Source organism: Catharus ustulatus, chromosome 12 (assembly GCF_009819885.2).
Source record: "Catharus ustulatus isolate bCatUst1 chromosome 12, bCatUst1.pri.v2, whole genome shotgun sequence".
NCBI lineage: Eukaryota > Metazoa > Chordata > Aves > Passeriformes > Turdidae > Catharus > Catharus ustulatus.
Genome location: NC_046232.1, coordinates 127,872 through 139,209, shown reverse-complemented (window position 1 = coordinate 139,209; position 11,338 = coordinate 127,872). Strand labels below are relative to the sequence as shown.

At 51.1% G+C, this 11,338-nt stretch overlaps 1 pseudogene; it reads left to right on the top strand.

Annotated features, from left to right (window-relative positions):
- The first annotated feature begins 825 nt into the window (after window positions 1-825).
- Window positions 826-4,347, top strand: LOC117002244 (annotated as a pseudogene).
- Window positions 4,348-11,338: the final 6,991 nt, after the last annotated feature.

The following is an 11,338-nucleotide window of genomic DNA, read 5'->3' as shown; positions in this document are numbered from 1 at the left end:
CTGGAGCCCGGCCGGCCCCGGCTGAGGTGGGAAAGCCTGGCAGAGGCGGGGCTGCAGTGTGGGGGGCGGGCGGCTGAGCCTGAGCCAGCAGGGTGGGGCAGGGGGGGCGGCAGAGCCCGGGCCAGCAGGGCGGGGGAGCCCGGGAGAACTGGGGCTAGCAGTGCAGGGGAGCATGGCAGAAGCAGGAAGCCCGGCGGGTGGGGCTGCCTGGCAGCGGGGGAAGCCCAGCAGAATCGGGGCCAGCAGCGTGGGGGAGCCTGGCGGTGCGGGGGCCTGCAGTGCCGGCCAGGACGAGCAAACGCGGCGGCGGTGCAGACGGGAGGGGGCGGCCGGCGAGCTCGGCGGCGGCCGCCCCACCGGCAGAGCCTGGCAGCAGCGGCAGCCCTGCCGGCCGGGCGAGTAAACATGGTGCGGGGCGGCCGGCGTGCCTCGCAGCGGCGGCGGCGGCTGGCCCGCCGGCAGGGCGAGTAAACGCAGCAGCGGGGCGGCCGGCGTGCCTCGCAGCGGCGGCGGTGGCTGGCCCGCCGGCAGGGCGAGTAAACGCAGCAGCGAGGCGGTGCTGACGGGAGAGGGGGGGCCAGTGAGCCTGGCGGCGGCTGCAGCACCACCTGGCCGGCCCCGTCGGCAACCATGAGTGGGCCGAGCCTTCCTGGCCCCGCCCCGAGCCAGTAAACCCCGCTATGCCGCGATCCTGTTACTAATTGGCCAATTTGTGAAAGCTGCGCACGGATTCTCGCTACGAACGAAAGTGCGGCTAATATTCGGGGTGCGGCTTATCTATTGACAAAGACAGCAACATTGTCGAGGCACCGGAAGTGCGGCTTATACTCCGTGCGGCTTGTATTCGTGAAACTACTGTACTTTGGATGGGTTCCAGGGTCATTTGGGTGTGTTTAGGTCCCTTTGGGGGATTTTAGGCAAAACCAGGATCTTTCAGGGTGGATTTTACACCAATTTGGGAGATTAATGGGTCATTTTGGACCATTTTGTGCAGGTGTTTAAAACATTTTGGGCAATTTTAGAAGGTTTAGTTGGATTTCAACCACATTTGGCTGCTTTTTTACCAAACCCTGTGCGTAGAGAGTAGATTTTAGGGTCTTTGGCTGATGTTAGGCATAACCAAATTGGTATTAGGGTGGATTTTAGGCCCCTTTGGACAATCTTAGGCCCATTGTGATGATTTTAGACCCCTTTGTATGGATTTGAGGCCTCTTTGGCAGTTTTTATGCCAAACCAGTTACTCCCAGTTGTCTCCAGCCTGATCCCAGTTTCTGTCAGTTGTCCATACTCCCAGTTGCTCCCAGTATGATCCCTGTTATAGCCTGAGTGGTTCCAGTACCTTCCAGTTGATCCCAGTTGCTCCCAATGTGTCCACATTTTTCTCCCAACATGGGGCCAGTATTTCCCAGTAACCCCCAGTCAGGTTCCATTCTCCCTCCCTGTAATCCCAGTGGCTCCCAGGAGGATCCCAGTAGGACCTGTAGTCACTCCCTGTATGGTTCCAGTTCCTCCCAGTGTGATCCCTTGTACCCAGTCACCCTCAGTATGGTTCCAGTCATCCCCAGTATGACCCCAGTCACGCCCAGATCCTCCCAGTATTGTTCCAGTCATGTCCAGAGTGACTCCCTGTCACTCCCAGTGTGGGCCCAGTTACTCCCAGTCACTCCCAGTATGGTTCTAGTCGTGGCCAGCACTTTTTGCATCACTCCCAGTGTGATTGCAGTATGATCCCAGCCATTCTCATATATTCCCAGTACTATTCCAGTCACTCCCAGTACAATCCCAGCTAGTTCCAGTAGGATCCCAGTGTGACTCTGACATGGGCACAGCTGCTCCCATTATCATCCAGTGTGGTTCCACTTGCTCCCATTTCTCCTGACTGTGGTTTTAGTCTCTCCTAGTGTATCCCAGTTGCCACCAGCATGTTCCCAGTCATTCCCAGTTGTCCTCAGCTGCTTCCAGACTGATCTCAGCTGCTCACAGTCTCTCCCAGTCACCCTCAGTGCAGTCCCAGTTGCTGCCAGTATGATCCAACGTGATGCCAGTCCTTGTGAGCATGGTTCTTCCAGTTGCTCCCTGTTCCTCCCAGTGTGATTCCAGTTGCCCCTAGCATAGTTCCAATCAGTCCACAGATGATTCCAGTCCCTCCTAGCATGGTCAAAGTTATGCCCAGTTGCCCCCAGTGTAGACCCAATCACTGCCACTGATTCCCAGTCTTCCCCAGCATGATCCTGGTTTTGTCTCCAGCACATTCCCAGTCTCTCCCAGTTAGGTCCCAGTCACCACCCCTATGGTCCCAGACACTCCCAGTATATCCCAGTTGCCCTGAACAATCTCGTAGTCATTCCCAGGCAATCCCATTTACCTCAGTGTGGTTCACTTGCCCCCAGTTTTATCTCAGTTGTGCCTACAACAGTCCCAGTGCCTCTCAGCACTGCTTTGGGTTTTTTTGGGTGGGGAAGGGGAATGTTTGGAGAATGCAGAACTCCAAAGCTGAGCAGAAAATGCCCCTTGGGGGGACACTGGAGGATCCCAGTGGCAGCTGCTGGCAGAGGCAGCCTGGAGGAGCAGAGCCCTCTGTCCCCCAGGACCCCAAAGTGGGGAGCCCAGAGAGGGGGGAGCACTGCCATTGGCGGGACCCTCAACAGCCTGGAGAGGGGCAGGGGGGACTCCTCTGAACACCACAGGGGACAAATCCCCGTGGCACAACCTCGTAGAGGAGGCCGTTTGCAGCGACTCCATGGGCCAAGAATCCAACGGGGAGGAAAAGCCGTGGAGATCCCGCACGAGGAGGGGCTGCAAACGCAGATCACGGGGATCTGAGGAGGAAAGACCCAGCCTGGGCCGGGCAGGCGGCCGGAGATGGAGCCAGAACTCAGACCTGGTGGGCCATGAGCGGCTTCGTGGTGGGGAGAAACCCCACAAGTGCTTAGAGTGTGGGATGAGCTTCAGATGGAAGTGCCTCCTGATCCACCACGAGAGGATCCACACTGGGGAGAGGCCCTAAGAGTGTGGGGAGTGTGGGAAGAGGTTTCAGACCAGCTCCTCTCTCCTCCTGCACCAGCGTACTCACACAGAGGAGAGGCCCTTCCGCTGCCCTGACTGCAGGAAGGGCTTCAGGCGAAACTCCAACCTCATCAAACACCAGCAAATCCACACCGGGGAAAAGCCCCACGAGTGTGAGGAGTGTGGGATGAGATTCAGCTGGAGCTCCCACCTGATCAGCCACCAGAGGACCCACACTGGGGAGAGGCCCTACACGTGTGAGGAATGTGGGAAGAGCTTCATTGAGCACTCCACACTGATCTCCCACCAGAACATCCACACTGGGGAGAGGCCATACGAGTGTGGGGACTGTGGGAAGGGCTTCAGGCAGTGTTCCAACCTAATCCGCCACCAAAGGATACACACTGGAGAGAGGCCCTATGAGTGTTCTAAGTGTGGGAAGAGGTTTCCCACCAGCTCTTTACTCATCCAGCACTACCAGACACACATGGAGGAGAGGCCCTACAAGTATCCTAACTGCGGGAAGGGCTTCAGGCGAAACTCCGAACTCACCAAACACCAGCACATCCACACCGGGGAGAGGCCCCATGAGTGTGAGGAGTGTGGGAAGAGCTTCAGCCGGAGCTCCTGCCTGATCCGCCACCAGCAGCTCCACGCTGAAAACGGCCCTATGAGTGCGGGGAGTGTGGGCAGTGCTCCAAGCACCGTGCCAACCTGATCTGCCACCAAAGGATCCACACTGGGCAGAGGCCCTACGGGTGTTCTGAGTGTGGGAAGAGGTTTCCCACCAGCTCCTCTCTCCTCCTGCACCATTGCACACACACAGAGGAGAGGCCCTTCCGCTGCCCCGACTGCAGGAAGGGCTTCAGGAAAAACTCCAACCTCATCAAACACCGGCACCTCCACACCGGGTACAGCCCTGTCTTGGGGTGACTTTATGATGCTTGTATCCCCAGCTGTCTGTTCTGTTCATGTTGCATATTGAGTTCTGAAGATTTAAGGCTGGTTCCAGGAGTGAAGGGGGAAAGAAGAGGTGCAGTTTGTTGTCAGAGACTGCATTTGCTCCCCCACATCCTGCACACAGATGGTGCTGTCTGCACTGGGCAGCAGGAGAGAGCTCTCCTTTGCTCTTGGTTAGTTCCTGGCTAGCTGAGGCACAGAAGCTCCCTGGATTGTGTTTTTTTCCCTCTGTTCTTGCTCTGAACTGTTCCACTCTGGACTGAAAAGCCAAAGGAGCACCGGGAGCTCACAACCAGAGCCCACTGGGGCCTGGCCTGGGCCGCGGCATTTCCCAGCACCGGAGGGACTGAGAACAGCCTGGGTGAGCTGGGCTGCGACCTACAGAAGGGACTCTTCTGAATTTTTCATCTTCTCGGAGTAGATAGAGGTTTTGCAGTAAAGGATTGTTCATTTTGTGCTGGGAAGTGCTTTCCCTGTTAAATAAACAGGTTTTTTTCCACTTCTCTCTGAGGAAATTTTTCCCTGAACCAGTGGGGGGAGGGACTGCTTGAATCTGTTTCCTAGAGGGCCCCCATTCAGAGGTTTTCACTCAAATTTGCCCCAAATCAGGAAAAGGCCCTATGAGTGTTCCCAGTGTGGGAAGAGCTTCTCCCAGAGCTCAGCCTTGACCCAGCACCAATGGAGGCACCAGTAAGGGAAGCCCTGCGAGTGCCCCGAGTGTGGGAAGAGCTTCGTGCGCTGCTCCAACTCCATCCCCACTGCAGGACCCACGTTGGGCAGAGCCCTGGTGACCCACATTCCCTGGGATCCATGTTGGGAACACACCTGGCTGCTTATCCTTTTGGTTTGGCCTTTGTTTCTGTCTCTTCTCCATCTCTTTGTGCACCAAAGCCAAGAGGGATCGATCTGTCACCTCAAAACCTCTCAAATCCCACTGAAAACACCTCAGTTTTAACCCAAAATGGCTCAATCAAACTTCAGAGGGCCTTGTTCCCTCCTGGAAACAACTCAGTTCCATATGAACCTTACTGGATTCCAGAGCCACCAGGGTGAGAAGGGCTTGGAAGGAGATCGGGAGAAGTGGGATCCAAATTTGGAGCAGTGGGATTGGGATTGTGTGGGGCTGGCTGGGTGGGATGGATTTGATAGTGTCAGGAAAATTAATCCACAAACATCAGAGATTTATGTCCAAAAAGGAGACAGAGGAGTTCCTTTTGCTTTATTCGAATAAAGGGAGAGGCCATGGGGCATTCCCCTGGGGTCTCTCAGACTTTTGGAGGATGCAGCCTCCTTTTTATCCTGTTTTCCCAGCTGCATTTCCCTCTCTCTTTCCGCTTTGGCTGAGGTACTTGAGAGGCACAGACTTCCCAGAATGCCTGATACCTGAGATTCCCCTCTAATGTATAGCCCTCCCTTTTTATTTTTAATTCTTATACAATTCAAAGTTTCCCCCCCATTCTTTCTTTCATCTTCTAATACCCACTTTCATTTATCAGCAAACCTACAGTTTGTTTGTAAAGGCAAATGTCTTTTCCATTCATCAATCAGTGCAATCAATCCCATTGTTTCTTCTGTCTCTCAGTGCTAGTCTTATCTACCAGCAGACCCAGAGCTTGTTTGTAAAGAGAAATCCAACATTCCTCTCAGCAGTGCCATCCTTGGGCCATCAGTCTCTGCAGACAGGCCCTGGAGAAGGCGGGTGCAGCTCTTCTCTTCCAGGGAGGATTTGTGCCCTGCTCAGAAGCCAGTTCCTGTCAACTGGGCACCCAAATCCTTCCTAGGACACGGAAGAATGCTCTTGAAGAATGAGGGCAAAAAATACCTGCCAAATCTTTTCCAAGCTGACCCATTTGGTTCTTGAGGGTCCCCTCCTAGCAAGGAATCTTTGATGTAAGCTCCAAAACTTTTCTTCTGCCTAGAACACCTAGTAATTATTATATATTGCCAACCAGAGAACAGAGAAAAAAAAATGCCCTCATGGCTGTCTCAGGATTCTGAATCTATTTTATGAGCCTTAAAGACTGCAGCTCTTGGCATTTCTCTGTAGGAGTTTCAAAAGCCCATGAAACACCGTTTTTCCTCCTCATGTGTCTGTTCTAAATGCAAAGCTTTATTTTCCATATTTCTAAGCACCAAGAACCTTTTTGGGGCTTTTTCTTACATCTCCCCTGTGTCAGGGAAGAGAGAAGAATTCCTGTGACCCAGGAACCGAGCACATCCCTAAAGAGCATGAGGGTCTGGAGAATGCTGAGCCTTAAAACTGGTGCTGTCTGCACCAGCAAGTTGGAACTCATGTTATGAGCAGGGTCGCTGCCCAGTTGCCTGGCACGGCTGTGGGGACACAGGGGAGGCAGGGCAGGTGCCAGGGCCAGCAGGGAGCTGGGCTGGGGGGAGAGCCAGGGAGGGCCATTCCAACAGCCCCTGGAACGCTGGGCTTTGGACCATGGCAACCATCAACAGGCCGTGGAATGTGGGAATGTTGGGGGTTGGATCCTGGCAACCATCAACAGCTCCTGGCTTATTGGGGTTTGGACCCTGGAGCTGTGAACAGCTCGTGATCACTGGGGCTTGGACCTGGCAAAGGCAAACGGCACCTTGGTTGTGTACTACTGACCCTGCAAAGGCCAAGGGCCTGTGGAGATTGGGGCTCAGACCCTGCAAAGGCCAAGGGCCTGTGGAGATTGGGGTTCAGACTCTGCAAAGGCCAAGGGCCTGTGGAGATTGGGGCTCAGACCCTGCAAAATCCAAGGGCCTTTGGACACTGGGATTTGGTCTCTGTTCGTGCCAGAGGGGCAGATGCAGACTCAGCAGGTGAGTGAAAAAGCCACTGCTCTCCTTGTGCCAGGCCCAGCAGGGGCCTGTCTGGGCCTGGGCTGTGCCTCAGGGAATGGTTCCCTTTGGGAATAGCAAGGAGGAAGTGGCTGATGGAGCTGCTGTTGGACATTTGCTCTGTCTGGGAATTGGGTTCTGTCATGGCAAAAAAGACAGTGAAGAGATAGAGGACATACCTGTAACCAAAATCAAAGCCATATCCCATACATCCTCTCCCCTAACACCCTCAGACACCTTTTAGGGTTTAGGAAGTTTATAATAGGTTTTTAAGCTTCCACCCTATCTCTCTTACTATTCTGGGATATCAGAAATCTCAACATTTTTTCTGCCTTCTGGGAGACCAGAACAGGTTCTCTGAGGCAAAGTGTTGAATGGAGAGAGAAGGAAGATGATCTGTCATTCTAATCTTTTCAGAATTTCTCCAGGCTTTTGTCTTGTTCAGTTAAAACGTGATCACCCTTCTACATTTCCATTTAGAAATTATCTCTCCCTGCCAGCACTTGCAGACCCCAAATCTCTGTGCACTCTCCTTGGCCCTACAGAACTCTGCCTGTTTGCAGGGCCCTGGCTGTGGGAGGTTCTCTTTGCATCTTGGAGAAAGGACAGGTCAGACTGGGCTTGATGGGTCCAGGAAAGGGGATGCCTGTGCCATTCATGGGCAGAAGAGTGGCTTTCTTCAAAGGAGAAAGTGCATTACGAATCTCCTGTAAATCTACTGATCACTAAAAATAACAGTCTGGATGTTTCAGACGCTTATCAAAATTCATAATGCCTTTGATATTTATTCCCCCTTCCATCCCATTCTGCAATAGTAGGAAACTAATACAGTCTTAGATAATGTCCACATTTTTGTCAGAGTCCTTGTCTTGGAAATATTCTGTGACTGATCAGAAACCCTCAGCATGTGAGAGCTTCATGTAAATGTTTCCCCCCAGCACCAGAAACACTCAGAGAATGTACTCACTGAGTCTGTAGGCATTGGGATGTTCCAGCTTTAGGAGATCACTGCAGGAGCTGCAGCTGCATTGTCCTGCAGCCAGAGGCTTCCTGGGAGGAAGGGGCTGGGAGTGATTCTGCCCCAGGCACTTCTAAGGATCTTCCCAGCCCTGACTGATTGAAGCTCTCTGTGCCTCTGTGCTGTGCCTGGGGTGGCTGCAGGCAGTGCCCCAGCCCTTCTGGGCTGGCAGAAGAGCTGTTCATCAAGAGAATTGTGTTTTTGAAGCTCTTCTCTGTTTCCAGGATCAGCCTGGGTGCCATGAGCCCAGCCCAGCTCAGCAGCACAGACACAGCACAAGGACTTTAATGACCCTCTCGGGGTCTGTGCTGAGGCCCTGAACAACAGTCCCTGAGAGGGAGATGAAGAAACCACCAAGGAACTCCAAGTCAGAATCAAATTCAAAAGTTTCTTAAAAGTTTTAATGGGTCCCAATGAGGGACAGGAGCGTGGAAGTGCTCCCAGGCTCCATTCAGAGCAGGAAATTGGAGGCGGGATGACAAGGGGGGACAAAGAGAAGCCAAGCCTTGGTGCCACCAAGGATTGTGAGGAGACACCTTGTCCTGAGCCACTGGGGCCTCCTGGCACAGCCCCAGCAAGGCTGGACACTGTCACCCCTTGTCCTGCCCTCAGCATCCCCCCATATCCCAGTGGCCTCAGGGATCTGCTGGGACCAGTCCCTGGGGAGTCTTGGTCAGGAATGGCCCTGGGGGGCTCCTTCATGCTCCCAGGGACTGCAGGTTTTTCCAAGGACTTTGAGTTTTGCTTTTGCCTTGGAGTCTCTGAGCGCTTTGTGCAATCATGGTCTCCAATTACCTGCTTTAATTAGTCTCTTGAGAGCCTTTCTCAGTAACATCACTCAGAGGGACTCATTAACACTTCAAGGTTACTTTTTTAAGGTACTTTCCATTTTACCTTCTTCTCTGAGTCTCTAAGAAGTTTTTGGGCAATCATGGCCTCCAATTCTCCAATTCTCCTCCAAGGAGTCCATGAGGAGCCTGTGTTGGGGATGGACCTCAGTGAGACCCATTAATGCTTTCAGACACTTTGAGTTTTTCTTCTGACTTGGACTCCTGGAAAAGTTTGTGCAATCTCCTCTCAGGCCCTGAGGTTCCAGGGCTCAGCACCAAATGCACCACGGGGCTCATTTTAAAAAAGCAAACCATGACAAACGTGACAAACCCTGGCTCTACCTTGATTTCCCTCTGGTTGAGAATGTATCCAGCAATTAGTTAGATTGAGTATTTTGGCTGTTTCGATTTTTACATTTTCATGACCATTTTCACGACTAATCCTTGGTAAAACTCTAGAGATGTTTCCGGCAAACAAAAATTCTGGCTGACGATCAAGATACAATTTACAGGCATCATCAGTACTTAATGACATGGTTTTTCATTCTATTTCCTCAATCTCATTTGACTTAGGAACAATAATTCTGTTCTCCACAGAGCTGACACCTGTTGAATTCCAGAATGATGCCCCCAAGGTCCTTTGCTGTTCAGCTTTACCGCGCTGTCTGTGCCTGACAAGGCTTGGTGGGGTCCTTTCCCCTCCGGCTGGAGAGGGGCCGGGTCCCAGTCCCTGAGGGCACCCAGGCTCCTGGATGGAATTCCTGTGGAAGTCCCTCAGTGTCACATCAGCCTTCACAGGGAGCCCCATGGATCAGAGCATTTTCCGAAGAGCTGTTGGGACAAACAGGGAGATTTGGTCGGACAGGATCTGTAAAACAATATCCTGTAACATCCACTTGTTCTCACACAGAGCACTTGGCTGCAGGGACATATTCCCATCCTTCTCACCCAGGGTTCAGCATTCAAACAGTGTTGTCTTTCCCCAGAGCTGTTCCTTCAGCTGGCCTGGGAGGGCCATTTGGCCTCTGCACCCACACTCTGGCTCCATTATTAGGACTGGCTCATCCAAACCCTTTATCTCCATGAACAACAGTGATTTAAGGTGGATGTCCTCTTTTCACAATTGTTTAAAAAACTGCAGAATCAATAATTGTGCTACCCTGCCATGAGGTTGAATAATCCAGTTGTTCACTATTGTTGAACAGAATTACTTTAATTTCTCCTTGATAATCTGCACCAATTACTCCTCCCAAGACATGAACATTCCAAGGCCAAGCTCAAGTGAGCATTTATCAAACCAAAGTGCCCTGGTGCAATCTGAATTCCTATTCTAGTAATGATAACTCTCATTTGCTTCCAATGAATCCTAACTAATTCTAATGCATCAAGGTCCAGCCCTGCAGCCTCTGGGCTGGCCCTGTCAGGGGCCATCACACCCAGAATAATTTCCCAGGCAGTCACAGTGTCACTGTCCATGGCTGTATTTGCAAATTGGGTGCAGCCATGCACATCCAGGGGGTTTCCATTTCCCAGTGTTCCCATGATTAAGGGTATGGAGCATGTCTATGAGATGGGATTTTCATTCTGACAGATTCCCATCCCCTAGTTTTTTTCAAGTGCTCTTTTAACATCCTCATTATCTTTTCAATCAATGCTGCAGCTTGTGGGTGATCTGGTACATGAAAAACCCAGCAGCCTTACTCACTTCTTTTTTCACAGGAACAGAGAAAGCATTCCACATCCTAGTGCCAGCAAACCCTATTAAAACTGCCAATTTCATCCCCTCCTCCTTCATTTGTTGTATACAATCTCACAGAGTTCACCAGTGATGTTTGGGTCCTGGCCAGTCATTTTGTGTAGAGTATTTAGTGTTACATCCCTGAGCAGCCAAAGCTAAAAGTTAGTATTTGGAGCATAGTTTTACAATGTCATTATATATATTTGAAAGCATATACACCATATTTTATTTTTATATTATGTTATATATTTTATTCTATTATATATATATTCTATTTTATATATTATTCTATTATATATATTATATATATATTTTATTCTAATATAGATATATATATGTAATTATTTATTACATTTTTACTCTTTCCTTTGCACCAATGAATCCAAGATCAAGATTAAAAACCTTTTTTGTTGCTCCATGTGGGAGCATTTTGACAGCAATAATTCCCTCTGTTGGTGCTGTTTTTGAGATACTGTAAACAAAATTCATCCTCCTCTTCCCAAACACACAAGTTTTCATTTTTCCATATTTTAATACATCCAGTGGTTCAGCTTCTTTCAGTTGATTTCCCAATTCCTCTCACAGTGTTCCAACCTCAGCCCACTCCAGAGCCTGCAAACTCTAGAGAAGGATTTCCCTATACGTGGGAATTTAAGACAAGACTGATGCCTTACATGAACATTTTAAAAGTAACATTTTGTGGTGATCTAGCCAAACCACACCAACTTTGTTTTACCAGTGGGCAGGGTCAGCAGCAGAGACACAGACACCAAGCTCAGCAATCAGTGTCATTTACTGTAGTTCAGAGCAGCAAAGGAGCACAAAAGGAGAAGCTCAGCAATGCACCCAGCCATCACTACCAAAGATTGCCTGCAGTGATTAACACAGAGACAGCAGCAGTTCCCCTCAGACTTTACCATCACCCAGGTGCACACATCAGCTGGGGGAATCTGTCAC